The sequence below is a fragment of the Neofelis nebulosa genome, chromosome 7, assembly GCF_028018385.1.
Source record: "Neofelis nebulosa isolate mNeoNeb1 chromosome 7, mNeoNeb1.pri, whole genome shotgun sequence".
Lineage (NCBI taxonomy): Eukaryota > Metazoa > Chordata > Mammalia > Carnivora > Felidae > Neofelis > Neofelis nebulosa.
In genome coordinates, this window is record NC_080788.1 from 51,066,928 (window position 1) to 51,086,515 (window position 19,588).

The following is a 19,588-nucleotide window of genomic DNA, read 5'->3' on the forward strand; positions in this document are numbered from 1 at the left end:
CAGCCAAATTAAAAAAAAAAAAAAAAAGAACTGGCTTAAGGGTACAAAGTTCCAGTTACGAAAGATGAATAAATCCTAGATATCAGCTATACAGCATAGTGCCAATAATTAATACTGTATTGTATACTTACAATTTTTGCTCAACAGGTAGATCTAACATTGAACTACATATTTGAGTGGATAAATAATCTATGTAATTCTTTAAAGAATACATCACCAACTGCATATTGTTCTAGGAGCTGGCTGGCTATCAGCTCCCTCTCCTTAGAAATCTGCCATTTTTACCTCACTGACATTCTGCAGGGACTTGAAGGGAAAAATGCTCTGGCCAGGAGACAAGCTTCACAAGAAGAAGCAAGGCAATGTAAATGAGAATGGGAAGCATAAAGATGGAGGAGAGACACATTCTAAAGAAGTCCTTGTCTTCTGGGTCTCATAAACTATTAAGAGTCTAATTCCTCTTGTCTGAACCAGTTTGGTATTCACTCATAATTATAAGTCAGGACCTGCTTTCCACTTCTGTAAGTGTCAAGAAATTGACTACTAAATTAAAATTTAAAAAGAAAATACTTTTTGTACCCCTTGACAAACTTTTCTTGCGGAAAGAAGACTTTGGCAATTGGCAGTAGGGTAGGTAAATTATTTTAAAACTAACTTTCATAGAATAAACTACTCTAATCAGCATTCAACTCATGATCCTGAGTCTATCATACCTCAAAAAAGTGCTTACTCTTTGTTTAAATGAGAGCAACAATTTTGTTAATGCTTCTGACATTTCATGAAATCATTATACATTTCCTGACCTGCATTATTTGTTCAGAACTATTGTTCTAGGCAATAATTGTTGGAAAATTTTTAATCAGGAAAATTCAACTTGAATTGAAGCCATGCCTCAAAAAACATGAACCCAAGGGCATGCGTCCACTGTTGTACCTACATACCTACTTGCTCTATATTCCGACCACATAGAGTGACTTAGTATTCACTAAGGGCTCTATGATTTTTCACACCTTAGTAACTTTTCTATTCTCTACCTAACATACCACTAGTATCTTGCCCACCCTGTCTGTAAAAATTATATTTAAAGTCCAGAATCATTTGTCCTGTGAAGTCCTCGCCAGTGTCCCAAACTGAGCGTTTCACTCTCTCTGCCACACACCCACAACCCAGTTCATAGGCAATTAGAACTCTTCTGTATTACAGTCTTATTTCTTTCTCCATTCAGTAGATCTTCCTTAAGGGTAAAAATTGTAACTTGTCCTATTGTAAACATCCTGTATTCAGCACACATGATAAGCACTCAATAAATGCTTACTGAAGAACTGGCCTAGGGGCACCTGGATGGCTAAGTCAGTTAAGCATCTGACTGCTGCTCAAGTCATACCTCGTGGTTCGTGAGTTTGAGCCCTGTGGCAAGCTCTGTGCTGACAGCTCAGAGACTGGACCTGCTTTAGAGTCTGTGTCTCCCTCTCTCTCTCTGCCCCTCCCCCGCTCCTGATCTGTGTCTCTCAAAAATAAACATTAAAAAAATTAAAAAAAAAAAAAAAAGAACTGGCTTAAGGGTACAAAGTTCCAGTTACAAAAGATGAATAAATCCTAGATATCAGCTATACAGCATAGTGCCAATAATTAATACTGTATTGTATACTTACAATTTTTGCTCAACAGGTAGATCTGCATTAAGTGTTCATATCACAAAATACACTTTTAAAAAAAGTGGATAAAACTGATGAGTATGTTTATGGCATAGATTGTGATGATGGCTTCACAGGTGTGAACTTATTTAAAACTCATTTTTTTTTTTTAACGTTTATTTTTAAGACAGAGAGAGAGCATGAACGGGGGAGCGGCAAAGAGAGAGGGAGACACAGAATCAGAAGCAGGCTCCAGGCTCTGAGCCATCAGCCCAGAGTCCGACATGGGGCTCGAACCTACCGACCGCGAGATCGTGACCTGAACTGAAGTCGGACGCTTAACCGAATGAGCCACCCAAGCGCCCCTAAAACTCATTTTAAAGAAAAAGAATTGGCCTTCATTTTAGCCACTTAAATATCTTCACCTGGTTGCCCAAAATTAAACTCCATCTAACCTAGTTGTTTTCATGAATTATTAATCTCAATTATTATCATAATTACTACTTCCTTGAGACATATACTCAGGAGTCATTCCAGCTCCCCTATGGTTCATCCCATGTCCACACTGATGGAATATATCATCTCATCCTTTGAGTAATACCTTAGTTCTGAACTCCACAATTTCTCATCTGAACTATTACCATTGTATTCTATATGGTCTTCCTGACTCGAACTTGGCCCTTCTCTCCAATTTTCCTAAGATTAATCTATAAATCCTCCTACCTAAAATGCTGACAGTTTTAACTGGTGTATTTCCTGTCACTACCACAAGCACATTTGCCCCATTCATGATGAGGTAGTAACAGTTCCTTGATTACCATACCATTAACTCACCAGTGTGCTTTGTCTATGCTGTTCATTCTGCCTCCCATCCTTTCTTCTTTACTTCACCTCCGCATGTCTCTCTCATGAACATCTCTAAAAAATCTACATATCCCAGACCCAGCAAGGATCAACATCACCCTGTTTGACCTCCTCGGAGTCAGTGGCTCCTCTGGTGTGCTCCCAAGGGCCTTGAATGTACCTTTGTTATGGTAACTCTTACAGCAATTATTTATGTAAAATGTGTTAACTGCATCTCTCCCAGAACTGTGAACTCTTGGAGATGTGAAGTTGTGTTTTATTTAACTTTAAATATCCATTTTGCCTGATATGTAGTAGACTCATAATGTTTGTTGGACATATGAGTAAGTATATAAATGAATGAATAGACAAATAATAAGTCCATGAGTTAATAGATGAATAATAGAGATCCAAGAAGGCTAAGATGGCTGAGCTGGACTTAATCCAGAGAAAGACAAGCAGTGTGAGCAGAGGTCATTTATCACAAACACTCATGCCCTGTCCAAAGAGGGAGAAAGATCCACCCTGAAGAAAGATAAGGAAAAGAGGGAGAGGAGTCTGGATGGACAAAATGCTGACAGAATGTGACAAGTTTTGAAACTTAGGTTGAGAAGTTCCATTTATGAGGAAGGGAGAAGGGGGTCAAGGAGATGGGGAGAGACCAAGATATCATATGTTTCTCAACTACTTGAATTCAAAATCTTATACTTACCCTCCAATTGTGTTAACTTCAGTAACACAGCCACATATTAATTTTGGTAATAAATTCTAGGGTTAAGATTAAAGGTTTTGAGGAGATCTTTGAGAGACATTGAAATACCAGAGTAGGTTGTTATGGAAAAATAATAAGAATATTTAATTGTTACTTACTATGTGTCAAGCACCACATGTGTATAATTTTCTAAAATTTACCTCATTTCATTTCCATAATTGTGTGAAATATGTATTATTATTTTCCAGGTAAGAAAGCTAAAGTTTGAAGTTTTTTTAGGAAATTTGACTTAGGCCATGCAATTAACAAGAAACACAACCTGACTCCAACCCCAGATTTGGATTCCAAGTATATAAGCTCTGAAAGTAATACTAGGGTAGAATATAAAGTAAAATATTTTTGCAGGTATGTTAAATTCATTTTGTTAGAGAGCTATTTACTATGACTATAAAGCTAGGTACCCTACTGGGCTAAAAGAGCTAATGAACCTTTAAACAGTAATGTATTGCTAAATCCTTACCAGAATTAAGTTAAAGCATTTTCAGATCAATAAACAATTTTGTTTCTTACCAAACACATGAAAGTAGGTGAACTGGGTATTTATGTATCAAATTTTTTTTCAATAAAAATGTTAAAACCATAAAGTGATTAAGAGGTTTACCCTAAGCTAATAAATTATCTTTAGAAAATAAACAGAAAGACCTATTTTCCCAAGAATGAAAGTCAAATGAATTGTGTCTTCTTTAAATTTTTCTTTCAATGTTTGTTTATTTTTGAGAGACAGAGTTTGAGTAGGAAGGGGCAGAGACAGAGGGAGACATAGAATTCCAAGTAGTCTCCAGGCTCTGAGCTGTCACCACAAAGCCTGACACGGGGCTAGAACCAACAAACCCTGAGATCATGACCTGGGCCGAAGTCAGACACCCAACCGACTGAGCCACCCAGACTCCCCTGTGTCTTCTTTATTTTTGATAATTAGATATGTGATTTCTTCACCCAACTATAGCCCATTTATATTTTTTACTTACTCCCATTGCTATTTTCTGAGTAAATGATGACATCTAGTATGAATACTTCTTTAAGAACTTTGGAACCTACAAAGTACTTCTGTGTATATCAACTCATATGATTTGCATGGTAACCTAATAAAGTTATTATCTGCGGTTTATGTTTGAAGGTGGTAAATCTCAGAGTTGCTAAGGTAGGTGCTTGGGCCTCTGGACTCAAAAACTTGCTTCCTTCACTATAGTGACATACATTCTTCTTACTTTAGACAATTAATACAGCAATAGCTTACTGACCAACTACAGTAATATTTCACACCATTCTAAACCATGCCACATGCTGATTTCCATCTAAACTTCCTTAAATGCTATTTTTTTTCTTCTTTGTCTCCAACTACAGACTATACCAACTCTACACTAGGCCACTTTATGGTTCCTTGGATGCACTAAAGTATTCTTTCATTGTTTCTTTTATTCATGTTCTTCACCTTGCCTAGAACGTCCTCCAGTTTTACTGATCTCAATCATTTAAAGGATAGATCAAAACTCATCTTTTCCACAAAATTTTCTTTATTTGGTCATCTTCTTTATTTTCATATAATTTTTATAACCTGAATCATGATATTCAGTCTTTATTTATTCTTCTAAACTATTTATCACATAGCTCTCTTACACGTTTTCCATTTTTAATGCTTATTTTAGGTCATACTCCATCCTGAGGGCTTTGTATATATTACTACATTAATGTTTGATTGTAAGCTCTGCAAGAGATAGTGTTATTAACCCCCATTTTACAGATGAAGAAACTGAGAAACTGGGAACTTGAGTAGCTAGCCCAAAGCCACACAGCTAGCAAGTTATGTAGATAGATTGCAAACCAAACTGACTGGCTTCAGTCCTTAGTCATAAACACCACTATACTGTAAAGCTGATCAGAACCAAAGTTAGAGAAAAAGGCAATTACCTATGTATTATGCTTGAAGAACTGCCCCGTCAAGAAGAATCTACTCTAGTTTCTTATATTAGAGTTTTATTCCCTTTACTTAAAATTTTGGTTCTTGGGGCACCTGGGTGGCTCAGTCAGTTGAGCATCCGACTTCGTTTTGGACTCTACGTTTTGAGGCTTATCAGCCATTCTGTATCTTGGTATAAATGGCTTATTAGAATATTCCTCAAGAATAGGAGGGAGATTGGGGTGCCTGGGTGGCTCAGTCAGTTCACATCCAACCTCAACTCAGGCCATGATATCAGTTCTTGAGTTTGAGCCCCACATCAGGCTCTTGTGCTGACAGCTCAGAGCCTGGAGCCTGCTTCAGATTCTGTGTCTCCCTCTCCCTCTGCCCCTCCCTCCTCTCAAAAATAAACAAACATTAAAAATTAAGAAACAAAGCATATGAGGGATATCACAAAGAGGGAGACAAAAAAGAAGCTTGGGGATGGAATGAGTCTTCTACCAAAGGAGGGAAGTAGAAGGGTAGGTCAGAGATGAGAGACTGAGAACCTTGCAATAAGCTTTGCCCTCTTACTCTCTCGTGCATGGCCTTGCCCTCTTCCTAGCTATGCTGCACATCACTTGAGGATAAAAACTATGTTTATCTTAGTCTTTGCAACTTCTGCCCACTTACATGCATGGATAGTAAAGCATAAGTGTCCTGGCTTACAGATGTGCAACTTGGAATGCTATCATCCCAGAGATAAGTGCGTTTTTTGTTTTCGCTTCAAAAAATCCATCCTTCCCCTCTCCCAGACAAAATCAGATGTGGAAACCCAATGATACAATTAGTAAAGCAGAGCTCCTTGGGTTGAATTAAGGGAATAGGACTGGAGTCCCATGTTACCTGCTGCTTCCACATCAGCTACAGCCCATATAGCCTCTCTACAGGATCCTAGGGCTTGGGGAATACAGTTTGAGAAGTGCTAATCCTCAAATTAGGCACAGCATGAAATGAAAACCCAGAAAGGTCAAAATACTAACCTAAGTTCACACAGCAGAGATGGAACAAAAACGCAGGTCTCCTGCCTCAACTTCAGTGTTTTATTTTTCTCCCTGTGCTGTTTTGCCTTCCTCTAAAGGAATCTCATCCAAGGGGCTGGCAACTTCCTACTGTGCCCAATGTTCTCTGATATGATAATCTGACTCCTAAATAATTTGACTTTTACCTTGATTCTCTATAGTCAAGTCTGTAATTTTCTGGAACTAGAAATCCTTTGATGTTAAAAGAGATTTCTAAAAGGAAATCTTGTGAGCAATTTCGACATGTTGGAATTCTATTAGAGATTTAAGCTGTGTAAAGTAAGGCCATTGAGGAAGAATACCCATTCTGGAAAAAAAGCCATTACTACTTCTCATGTTTTTCACATCTGTGTCCCACCAGGTTAGATGGACACATTATCAGCCTAGTGTTGTCCAATGCCTAGGCAGGGTCCCCGACTCCTGTAAGACAAATCACCTCACACACACACACACACACGCACGCGCACACACACACACACACACGTGCTTCCTCAACACTTTTTGGTTGTTTCTATCCAAATGCGCAATGTCTACTTCGTCTTCAGTATGTTAAAATAATTACTTTGTGCTCCAAAGAACCTCACAAGGTAAAATATTACTCTCTTTTTAAAAATAAGAACACCAAGTTTCAGAGATCCTAATTTACTCAACACTACTCAAGTGAGAGGGCTAGAAATTTAACAATTTCTGCATGATTTGAAACCATACTACTTCACATTGTTCAAAGCAAAATGCCATCAGTTCTATCAGAGCACCTCCATCCTTGCTGAGGAAGAGGTATATTCTACTTGGTGCCCAGTTGAATTCCAGTGTACACCATTCATTAATTTAGGAGGGGAGCACATGGTGGAGGCTTAAGCCAGTCTGCTCTGAACCATAGCTCTGCTACATACAAGCTGAACACCATCAACAGAGTTTAACCTCTCTGTTCCTCAGCTTCCTCATCTGGTAAGTGAGATAATGGTACCAACTTCCTCATGGTGCGTAATGACTAAATAAAAATTACAGTAGTTCTTGTAATATCAGAAGTGCTCAAAATATTATTGTCATTAATAAGTAAAAATAGGGGCAACTGGGTGGTTCAGTTAAACATCTGACTCTTGGTTTCAGCTCAGGTCATGATCTCACAGATAATGAGTTAGAGCCCAGCACTGGACTCCACTCTGATAGCGTGGAGCCTGCTTGGAATTCTCTCTCTCTGCCCCTCCCCTGCTTGCACACGTGCTCTCTCTCAAAATAAATAAATTTTTTCATTAAGTAAAAATAAGATTTCCATCTGAGGAGACCTTTTCTCCCCTCCCAATCCTTGCCCAACTGTAGGGCAGTCAAGAAAGCTCCACTGTAACATAACCTCTCTTCTCTGTTAACTTCAACTAATGAAAATTGGCCAATATTTTTTTCAAGGTAGAGTAAGAGTCATACTAGCTCTAAAGGTTTACAAAGAAGATAATAATTTGTAGTGTCCTACCTAGTTAAAAGTTAAGTCTTTAAAATGTTAAATATTCTAAAGGGATAGCTAAGAAATGCACAGTGGTTTTACTGTATTTTATTAATTCTAAGACATACATTTTCACAATTTAACATTTCTGAAACTGGGATTGGGACCACAGAAATTCTTTGTGTTCTTCACGTATGGACCACAAATGATATGACTGATTTCTTTGTAATGTTTGCAAGATGTTTGAGATAATTTGATAATAACACATCTATCTTATTTCTTCGTGGGATGCACTGTTTGGTTCTTTAATCTCCATTTTGTTCCTCATCACCCCTCTGTTACCCTCAACAAAATGCTATTTAAACCAAAACTCATTAAGTCAGCTGGAGTGTCTTGAATTTCTTACTTAGGTAGTTGGATTCTACATTCAGGTCAAGCAACATCTCCCTGCAGAGGTCTCCCTGATGGCCCAGGAAAGAACTAATGTGTTCCTCCATCTGTGTCATAAGCTCATTTGGACATAATGGATACATTCTCTGAAGTATATGCGCAATCTTAGTATACTGTATTACATATATTATAGCACATATTGTGAGGTAATATAATCCCTCATGTTCTTCTTAATGGAATATATGAAGGTACCTGATATTTAGTAGCTATTTAGTTTTCATTGGAAATAAAATAAATTCATTTATTATCATTAATCTCCTCAACCATGAATAGAAGTCAACGTAATGTTAGTAAGACAGAAGAGGAAAGGAGTTATACTCTTCTTGATTTAAGTTTAATCCTTTCCTAGAAGAAGTAATTATCACACATTCTGCACAAGTAAAGTTCACATTTCTAAGTTATTACTGTATTTCTACAAGAACCATCTATACAATAAAGTATTTCCGCCAAAAAAAAAAGTCTTATGCTAAGTGGTACATTGATTAGACGTCCACATGTCTAATTAATGAAATCTAAAGATCTCTGCACCTTGAGTGTCTCAATAAAAATCTGTTCACCAAGTACTCGTCATAGATGATTAGGTATTTCTAGCTCATTTTACTCAGTTTTATTACTTTTGATCTGTCCAAAAATTCATCTAGTGCCAAGAACACATCCTTAAAAGTAATACAATGGCCTAGTAAATAGCAACCATTTCAAAATTATTTCTAATTGGCCAATGAGGATATGCAATTTGTTCTACATCAGAAAAATGTAAATTAAAAGAAAATAGGAGATACTATTTTGTAGAGACAAAAATGGCTCAAATTTAAAAAGATCAGCCATTTCAAGTGCTGGAAAGAATGTGGAACAACTGGAACTCTTAGGCATTACAGAAGACAATGTAATATAATTACTCTAGAAACTATGTGGCAGTTTCTTATAAAGTTAAACCTAATACTTATACTATGACCCAGAAATGCATTCCTAAGTATTTACCTGAGAGAAATTAAGATATGTTTTCCCAAACTTATAGAAGAATTTCTAAGATACCTTTATTAATGAAAGCCAAACAGTGGAAAACTACCCATCAGGAGAGTGGATACACCAATTACATTATATTAAAATAACGGGGCACTAATAAGCAATAAAAAGAATGACCCAAAATGTCACATGAATCTCTTTTTTTTTTTTTTTTTTTTAAATTTATTTATTTTTTAATATATGAAATTTACTGTCAAATTGGTTTCCATACAACACCCAGTGCTCATCCCAAAAGGTGCCCTCCTCAATACCCATCACCCCACATGAATCTCTAAAACATTAAGTTGAGAAAAGTCAGATATAAGAGTAAATACTCTATTTAAATTATATTAAGTACCAAGCAAGACTATCCTATGATAATAGCAATCCAAAAATTGTTGCCTATGAAGAAAGAAAATGGACTTGAAGGAGACATGAGACAACTTTGGGGATAGAGATTCTCTAACTCAACAGGGGTGCTAGGTGTGTTTATTTTAAAAATCTTCAAACTGTAAAATTGTTATCGGTGTACTTCACTGTTGAAAAATCTTATTCCAATAAAGATGTATAAATAAATAAATATAATGTGTACTTTGATAATGGAAGTAGCCCATGAGAAGAAATTCCCTGGAATGGTGGACACTGGTTTAATGGACTTTTTTTGAAAATTAGGTCTTCTTTTAGTTCCACCATTTAGTGTTATTTCAGAGCACGCAGCACACAAAAAGAGTTACACACTCAAAAATATACAAGTCTAAGTAGAAAGACAGCATGGTTAGGAAACAAAAGGTTCTTTTGACAGCCAGGCTAATCACCAAGGCCAGGCCTCAATTTTCATACCAATTTGGAAATCTTCTAGCTGACACCAAAAAAGCCCCCTTGACTAAGGACAGACTGAAGTTGTCCAGAGGTTCAATGACATCCAATTGGAAAACTATAATAACTATCCAGAAAAGCATTTATTTCAGCCCTTAGGTCACTGCACCTGTCTAAGATACAAGAATCTTCTTTCCAAAGGTCCTGTTTCCTCTTGTCCTATTGGTTGAATCACCACTCACCACCACTGGGATAATGCTCCAACAATTATGTGTTCACTTGCTTATAGCTTAGTCTGTCTATACTGGGTCCATCCAACCTAGCAATAAGCATGTTTACATCTTCCCTTATTACAAACAAAGGAATAAAAGACAGTTTTCAGCTTTCCCTGAACGCTGTTACCTCCTCAAGTTACTGTACCTTCTACCAAAGTCTTCTGAAGCACAGAGGAGACCTGTGGTCTCAGCTTCCTCAGGAGTCCATTCATCTTCAACTTCCTACTATTTGGGTATTTTTTTAATTTTTTTTTAATGTTTTTATTTATTTTTGAGACAGAGAAAGAGCATGAGCAGGGGAGGGGCAGAGAGAGGCAGACACAGAGTCCGAAGCAGGCTCCAGGCTCTGAGCTGTCAGCACAGAGCCCAATGAGGGGCTCAAACTCACAAACTGCAAGTTCATGACCTGAGCTGAAGTCGGACACTTAACCGGCTGAGCCACCCAGGCGTCCCAACTTCCTACTATTTGATTCTAGCCCCAGAACTCTACCAAATTCCTCTTTTATTGGGCATGAATAATATGTGTATAAACCAAACCTTCTCCAACTGTCTGCTGCATCTGAACCCATTAACCACTTGGCCTTTCTTTAAATCATTCTATACACCTACATGACAACATGACCTACTGGAGTCTCTCTCTGGACACAGCTATTTTGACCAGAGTCATCACATGATAGAAACCGGGCTAATCAGTTCCTCTCTTTTGGGAACTGGGAGTTGGAACATGGAGTTCATGAGATCTTTTTGGTCATTTCAATAAGAAAGAAGAAAGAACATAAAAAAGACATATGACATATGAAGACATATGAAGAAAGACATAAAGTTGTGACCTGAATGGTCAACTTTTGAACTTTGTAAAAATTGAGTGGTGAAAACCTATTTTCAGAAAAAATCAAACAATGTAGACAAGAAGTCAAAAGCAAAAATGAGACAACATACGGCCACAAAGGGAGAAAATGCCTTTATTTCTGACTACTTTCTAGGCCTTTGAGTTTTGTCTACAGTATGAGATCCAGTTTCCTTAAGTGTTATCCTTTACAAAGAGACCCTAATGAGGTTCTCTACTGGCCTTTCTGTTTTGAGACTGTTACTCCTCTTTTTTCTAACTACCAAAGTATTAATATCTGCATCTACCTTCTCTTCTTTGCACTAATTCCTCATTGTGTATTGGCCAGTCTGGTCTGAATGACCATTAATATCTCAAATTCAACATTTTTCAATTCATCTTCACATCCATAACAATACTATCTAAATTTTTCATATAGTACTAATCAACAAAATCAACATGCTCTTAGTTACACAGACTGGTTCTCCAGGTTCACTTTTAACTCCTCTCTTTCTCTGCCATAAACCTCTAGCCACTTCTAAATATTATTGTTCTCAACTTTACAATTTCATTCCCCATACCTCTTTTCTACTTCCAGAGCCATCATCTTGGTCAGGCCCTCATCAGTGTACACTTTAGGTCAGTATCTTCTTTTAGAAAACATAGTAACTAACGTTGTAGGTCTTAATACATTCCAGTCACATACCATGTATCACACACATTAAAAAACATAAATTCATTTACTCTTCACCATAGGCTTCTACACTTGACTATTACCAGGACTTCCTAGCTGTTCTCACCTCACCAATTGTGCTTTAACTCTAGATGTATCCTTGTTCTGTAGTAAAAGTGAGAATTTTAAATTTGAATGAATGTTGCACAGCATGGCAACAGACCAAAATTTAGATGCTTACATAATTAGCATCTTCACTCCTTTCCCCTTTAAAGTATTAGGTGCAGTGCAGTTCTCTTCACACAATGGAACTTCATTTGATTCTAACTCTTGGGTGAAAGTCAATTACTTATGCTTCACAGGATGCAAGCAAACTGGGTGTGGCACTTACAACTAAAATTAAAATTAGTTTCTCACTCAACAAAGCTGCAATTTCATCCTCTTCCTATATCACAAGGTGCTTTTTAAGTAAATCCATAAAGAACTTATATCATAATTCCTAAGAGCAAAATATGTTTTAGCTTCTTCAGTAAAGATATAGCATGATCCATATAATAATAGATAATATATGCTTCCAATGAAGAACTCAAAATATCAAGGCAGTTCTTTAAAAATATCTTACATTTTTTACTAAGGATTACTAAATTATACATGTAAAATCTCTTCAGTTTAAAACTAAAACATGCTTATCATTAGCCAGCTCTTACCTCAAACAGCATCTGGGAGTAAACAATCACAATGAAAGCAGTTGGTAACTTGATCTATAGGACGTCTAGATGCTGGTGTAGCGGAAATAAGAAAAAAGAAAGAAATTAAAAAGGCAGTACAAAAATACATCTCTAATAACCACAGCAGTTAACATATACAATGTCTATCTATCCAAATTCAAGTTTTCCAAAGAGTGCTCTCACAAAGGAAGGTAAGCCCTCCCTCTCTCCCACAAAATCACCCTAAGATTCAGGCTCTGAATGTCCCTGTGTTTGTCTGTCCCCTCCTGACTCAGTCCATACCCTTCTTTTAGGCTTGGATGACAACTACAAAGCCAAGACCCAAAGGAATGGCATGCCAAATTAGACAATCTTTGATATCCAGGAACCAAAATCTGGTATTTTAAAATACATTTTAGAAATAGAAGTTTAAAAATAATTTAAAAAATAATCAGTGAGAAAGCCTTCTGAGTAAATTTCTATGCCTTCAGAGAAAGAAGGACATAAAAAAAAGATATCCCAGAGAACATACACTCTGTGTACTTTTGAAATTAAAATCAATGTAATCTCAATCATAATATTTGCACTACAGCCTCCCATCTGAATCCACTCCCAAAATTAATGGAAAGATAAGTGTGCACAGTGTGGTGTACCACAGAGATAACCCCTTCAGAACTAAATAATTCATTCTACGAACTGTCAAGAATCTTGTGTTCATTGCTAAAGCACATAGTTAAGTCACTCTGAGAATCGTCTGTGGCAGCAATTCAATTGTTAAAATATTTACTAGGGGTGGGCTGAGGTGCAATACCAGTAGAAGGGAATGAACCCGTGGGTACAGTATTTCCAGGTACTTGAGAAGTTGAGGAGAGGAAGTAATTAGCACTATGGAATAGAAAAGCTGTTGCTGGGGCTCTGGATACAGTAGAGAAAGATAAAGGCTAAACATAATTAATCACCAACTTAAGGCTAAGTGTAAATACAATGGACGTTCATGTCATCAGATAAATTCTCACCTCTTGTAGCAGATGCAGAAAAAGCTGAGCACTAGACCCAGGAATTAATCAGAAGAGCAGCAGAGCTCCAGAGAAGTTCTAATTCTCAAGTTAGGTTGGCTATTCCAAGGTCAGGGCCTTAACTGGGGGGAAAAAATTGGACTGTGAGTCATGAGATGGGGACATCTGGGTCAATTCACTTGAAACTCTTGAATCTTCATATTCCCTGGAACCTTCTAAGACCCCAAAAGTGGTCCACTCCCTATTGGCAGCTAGTGCTCTATCTTTGTGTGAAGACAATGCATAGGTCTCTAACTTAGAAGAAAATCTGTGCAGTTTCCAACAAGATCTACCACAAACACCCCCATGAACCTTCAGATCAAGAACTAGGGTAAAGTCACAACCTAATCTAGCTGAGTAAATGTAGGGTCCATTAAGAGAGGAAAGAGACTATATGCCAAAGAAACTGTAGGACCTCACCAAAATACATGTACTCATATGTACTCACAGGAACTGAGAGAATACTTGTTAACTAGAATCTGTCAGTGCTGCATTAATGGAGAGGTATATGAGGTTAAATAGGGAAGAATGTATTGCTATGGAAACACTCTCTTATGATCCTGAATTTATCATCTGGCAGGACCATAGAAGACAATATAACACAATGCTATAATGTGTCTTGTAAGCTTGGGGAAAAAATTATTGTCTGCACTAAGTAGAAATAATACGACAAACAGTACAGAAAGAGATCATAAGTCTCAGAGAAGTGGATGTTCTAGAGTGGCTATACTACATAAAGCCAGAAAACTCATCAGGCAAAAATGTTCCATGGCAGGGCATGCCATTTAACAATGAGATAAGTGATGTGTTAAGTTTCTCAGTGGCATCATTGAATATCTCATTGGTGGCTATCCTCTATAGTATAGGAATGTTATAGAACTAGGCTCTAATAGCAATGGCAATGACAGAGTCACAGAACAACTGAAGTTAGGTAGTAGTATTTTTCTGTCAGGAACATGGTAGGTGCAATTATCACAATAAGATGCAATGTTGGAATTGCAGCCACGAGGCAACTTAGAGATAAAGATATCATTAGTAGAATGCAGTTCCTAGAGGTACAGATACACACTCCTCCAAAGATAATGTTTAATTTAGAAATGCAACAGAAATCATGGATAGATGATCAGGAGATTGAAGACTGTCACCCAGAACTTATTGACTGAAGGAGAGGCCAGGTCTCAATGAGGTTTGGACCTCACTACATCATAACAAATAAAAATAGTAATAATTCCCATAGACCTTCACCAAAAAGGCCTACTTGTATAATCATTTTCTAGGGAAGAGAATATCCAAATATTTTGGGGTGAGGACTGGGAGAGCTAAGTCTGAGCTGACACTAAGTGGCCACAACACCATTATAACCTTCTTTTAGAGTGGGTGTATATAAGAGCAGATATTAACAGTTGTAGCTCAGATAGAACTCTTGGTGATCCACTGAGTCTATCTGGGATCACACACTGGTAATTTCTTCAGTCTTCAAATGTTTAATTGGAATGAATATATGTGATAGTTAGCCAAACCTCCACATTGATTCCTTTGCCTGTGGGATAAGAGCTATCATAGTGGAGGCCAAGAAAGTAAATTAAAAAAACTACCTTATTTTGGGGAATGCAGAGATCAGTACAACACATAAAGATTTTTTAAATGATGCAGAGCTGTTGTTTCCCATCATAATCATACTTCATTCATCTCATTTGGTTCACCAGATTTGCCCTTACAAAAGCAAAATAGATCCTAGAGGATGATAGTGAACTACCATAAATTCAACAAAGTAGTCACTTCAATTGCAGCTTGTTCACAGATGTGCTATCTTTGCTAGAGCAGATTAACATAGCCTCAGATACATGGTATGTGGCCACTGAATTGGCAAATTCATTCTTTTTTATACTTGTCAGGAAAATAGATCAGAAGCAGACCATATTCAAATGGGGCAGACAAGAACATACAGTCTTGCCCAGGGACTGTATTAATTCTCCCACTGGGACCTAGATCATCTGAATATTTAGAAGAACATTACATTTAACCACTACACTGATGATATCTTGTTAGTTGGATCCAGTGAGAAAAACATGGCAGGAAGGTGAAAAAGACAGCCTTACTAAGACATATGTGCTGTAGAGGAAGATCAATCCTATGATTCAAAGGTCGACACTAGTGCAGCTTTTCAGAATAAGTGGTCTATAGGATACCCAGAAATCCCCACCAAAATAAAAAATAAATCATTGCCTCAAAATGTAGTAGCCTCTGCAGGTTCTGGAAGTAACAAACTATCTTGGTAGTATTACTATAGCCCATATGCTACTAACATCAAAGGCTGATACAGTTCAGACATTATGGACAGAGATATCTGTGGTGAAAAAAGTCACTTTGTGAAATTATGGTCAGATCCCATAGGACAGTCACAATCTGACCCCCCTCCCCCAATTCTGGAAACTTTATGCCATCTGCGGTGGGGACCTATACACTATTCAAAAAAAAGTATTTCCCAATCTGCAACTGGGCCCAAATACATGCAGAGCACTTGAGTATGTGGCATGCTGCCAAAACTGCTTATCAGAAGGTTAGTTCTATTTGACTCACCCAATCATATGATTAGATGGACCCAATAGCAATTCAGTATAAAATGGAAATGGTATACCTGGGATTATCAGACATGAACAGTGTCACAGGGCACAAGTAAGCTGTATGAGTATGTAGTCTAGATCTTTGTCATCCATTACTATTGCACCAATGCCTCTCCCTCAGAGTGTGTGTGGGTGTACACACACACACACACACACACACACACACACCCTCATTGGAAGATAACCCTTAAGGAAGGCTAAGGGAAGAAGAAAAGAATCTGACCTTAGTGTATGGAGGGGTTGTCTCTGAATGTGGTTATCTTAACATGGGAAGTCCATGAAAATGGACTACTGCTACACAGTCCCACTTAATATGGCACTGAATGACGACAGTGCAGGAAAATCCTCCCAATAGGCAGAATTTGAGGTGGGTTACCTTATCATCCACTTTGTGTGGAAAGAGAATGGTCCACGGGAAAAATGTATGAGAACTCATGAGCAACGGAGATCACTTGGATAATTTCTCAGGAGCCTGTAAAAAGAAAAAGTGGAATACCAAAGTCAAAGAGAGCCAGGTAAGAAACATGCAGATAGATTTAAGGAAATGGGCATGAAGTGTGAAAACTTCAGTTTTGCATGTTGATGCTCATCAGAGAGCATCCGCCATGGAAGAAGCAATATATAACCAAGTAAACACAATTATTTGGTCAATTGTAGTTGAAATGGAGATAACGCATGGACTCAACAGCATGGGCTGTCATTCACCAATGTTGATCCACGTACTAACGCTGATGAATGTTCAAAATCACGGCAAGAGAGAATAATGCCGAGCACCTAATTCATCTTTTAAGATCAACTTGCCAGTTGGTAACAATTAATTACATTGAATTTCTATTCTAGAAAGGGAAATGCTTCATTTTAACTGAAATCAACACAATTGCAGATATTAATTTGCTTTTCCCACCCACATAATTTCACCTTAGACCAAAAGGATTACTTGACAGTAGTGGATATGCAGCAGTGGGCTCATGACTATGCATTTCACTAGTTCTATGACATACTACACCAAATCCCAGAGGCTTCTAGGCTGATAAAATTTAAAAATAGCCTTTGAAGAAATATTTGTAGTGCCAGTTTAGAAAAGATACCTTGATAGGATAGGACACTTCAGAATGTAATATACGTTCTAAATCCATGATCATCACATGATATTGTGTCCCCAGCAGACAAAATACATATTTGAGAAGCAAGTAGTGGCTCTACTTATTATCACTCCCAATGTTCTGCTTGGAGTATTTGTACTTTACATCCCTACAATTTTGTTTTCTGTAATTATGGAGCACTTGGTTCCCAGAGAAGGACTGTTTCTATAAGGACACAGTGAAAGCACCGTGAAATCTTAAAATACGGTTGCTACCTGGTCACTTTAACTTACGCCAGGAAGAACTGATTCTGATCATTAGAATATAGGGCTGAAATTACACTATGAAAACAAGAAAGAGTATGTCTGGCACCCAAATAAGCCACTAAGGAAACTCCTCATAATCCCCTGCCTAATTTGATGGGAAACAGTTAAGCATGGCAAAATGACCAAAGGCTCAGACCCCTCAAGTAGGGGTCACCCCACCAGTTAAGCCACCTACATTATACAATCAGAGATGCTAGCCAGGGAAGGTGTATCTATAATACAAGACAAAGGAGAGAGATGATGTGTTTCAGTCTTAACCATACAGGCCTACCTAAAAAAAAAAAACAAGAAAAATCTCAAACTAACTTTACACCTAAGGGAACTAGAGAAATAAGAATAAAAGAAGCCCTAAGTAAGCAGAGGGAAATACATAGTAAAGATTGGAGTAGAAATTAATAAAATAGAAAAGATCAATAAAACTAAACACTAGTTTTTTGAAAAGGTAATAAAAATTGATAAACCTTTAGCTAGACTCACCAAGATAAAAAGAGAGTACTTAAAAAAATAAAATCAGCAATGAAGGAGAAGTTACAATACAAAGGATCATAAGAGATTATTATCAACAATTATATGCCAAAAAAATTGAACAACCTAGAAGAAATGGATAAATTTTTGCAATCATACAATATTCCAAGATAATTGGGAAGAAATAGAAATTTTGAATAGACCAATTACTAGTAAGGAGACTGAAAGGCTTTACTGATGAATTCCATCAAACATTTTATTATCTACCCTTCTCAAGATTCCAAAAAACTGAAGAGGGGCAACACTTTCAAACTCATTTTACAAGGCCATCATTACCCTAATATCAAAAGCAGACAGACATCACAGACTCACAAAAAATTACAGGTCCATATTCCTGGATTAACATATATTCCAAAATCTCAACAAAACATTAGCAAACTGAATTCAACAATGTATTAAAAGGATCATACAATATAATCAAGTAGCATTTATCCTAGGGATGCAAAGATGATTCAAGATCTGAAAATCAATCAACATGATGTACCACATAAATATAATAAATAAAAATTAATTAAAAATTACTCTATTAAATAAAAAGGTATAAAAATTATATGATTGTCTCAGTAGCTGCATAAAAATCATTTGACAAAATTCCACATCCGTTTATGGTAACAATTCTCAACAAAGTGTAGATGGAATGAACCTCAACAGAATAACAAGGGTAACAGGAACAAAACAAGGATGCTCACTCTCTCCACCTTCATTCAACATAGTATTCATAGTATCGGAAGTCCTTGCCAGAGCAATTAGGAAAGGAAAAAAAGGCATCCAAATTGAAAAAATGGACAAGTAAAATTGTTATTGAGAATGACATTACTTTGTGTAGTATAGAGAAAATTCTAAGGACTACACACACACACACACACACACACACACACACACACACACACACACACCTGTTAGCATAACTAAATTCAATAAAGTGGCAGGGTACAAAATCAATATACAAAAATTAGTTGTATATGTAAACTAGCAACAAACTATTAGAAATAGAAATCAAGAAAACAATCGCATTTACAATTGCATCAAAAAGAATAAACCATCTAAGAATAAACTTAACCAAAGAGGTGAAAGACCTGTACACTGAAAACTAAAAGTCACTGACAAAAAAAAACTAAAGACACACATAAATAAAAAGGTATTCCATGCTCATGGTTTGGAATAATATTATTAAAATGTCTATATTATCCAAATAAATATACAGATTTAATGCAATCCCTTTCAAAATTTCTTTTTTTTAAATTTTTTTTCAACGTTTATTTATTTTTGGGACAGAGAGAGACAGAGCATGAACGGGGGAGGGGCAGAGAGAGAGGGAGACACAGAATCGGAAACAGGCTCCAGGCTCCGAGCCATCAGCCCAGAGCCTGACGCGGGGCTCAAACTCACGGACCGCGAGATCGTGACCTGGCTGAAGTCGGACGCTTAACCGACTGTGCCACCCAGGCGCCCCTCCCTTTCAAAATTTCAATGGCATTTTTCATAGAAATATCTTAAGATTTGTATGGAACCACAACACTCCAAATAGCCAAAGAAATCTTGATAAAGATACAAAGCTGCAGGCATCATGATCCCTGATTTC

At 37.1% G+C, this 19,588-nt stretch overlaps 1 protein-coding gene across 6 annotated transcripts in view; it reads right to left on the reverse strand.

Moving 5' to 3' along the window:
* Positions 1-19,588, reverse strand: part of UNC13C (unc-13 homolog C) — a 614,642-nt gene that overhangs the window by 579,593 nt on the left and 15,461 nt on the right. For all 6 annotated transcript variants that reach the window (XM_058737680.1, XM_058737682.1, XM_058737681.1 and 3 more), the window contains exons 3-5: positions 16,450-16,545; positions 13,411-13,532; positions 12,395-12,459 (exon numbers count right to left, since the gene is read on the reverse strand). The gene's annotated coding sequence lies outside the window, so the exon portion shown is untranslated. The remainder of the gene's footprint in view (positions 1-12,394; positions 12,460-13,410; positions 13,533-16,449; positions 16,546-19,588) is intronic.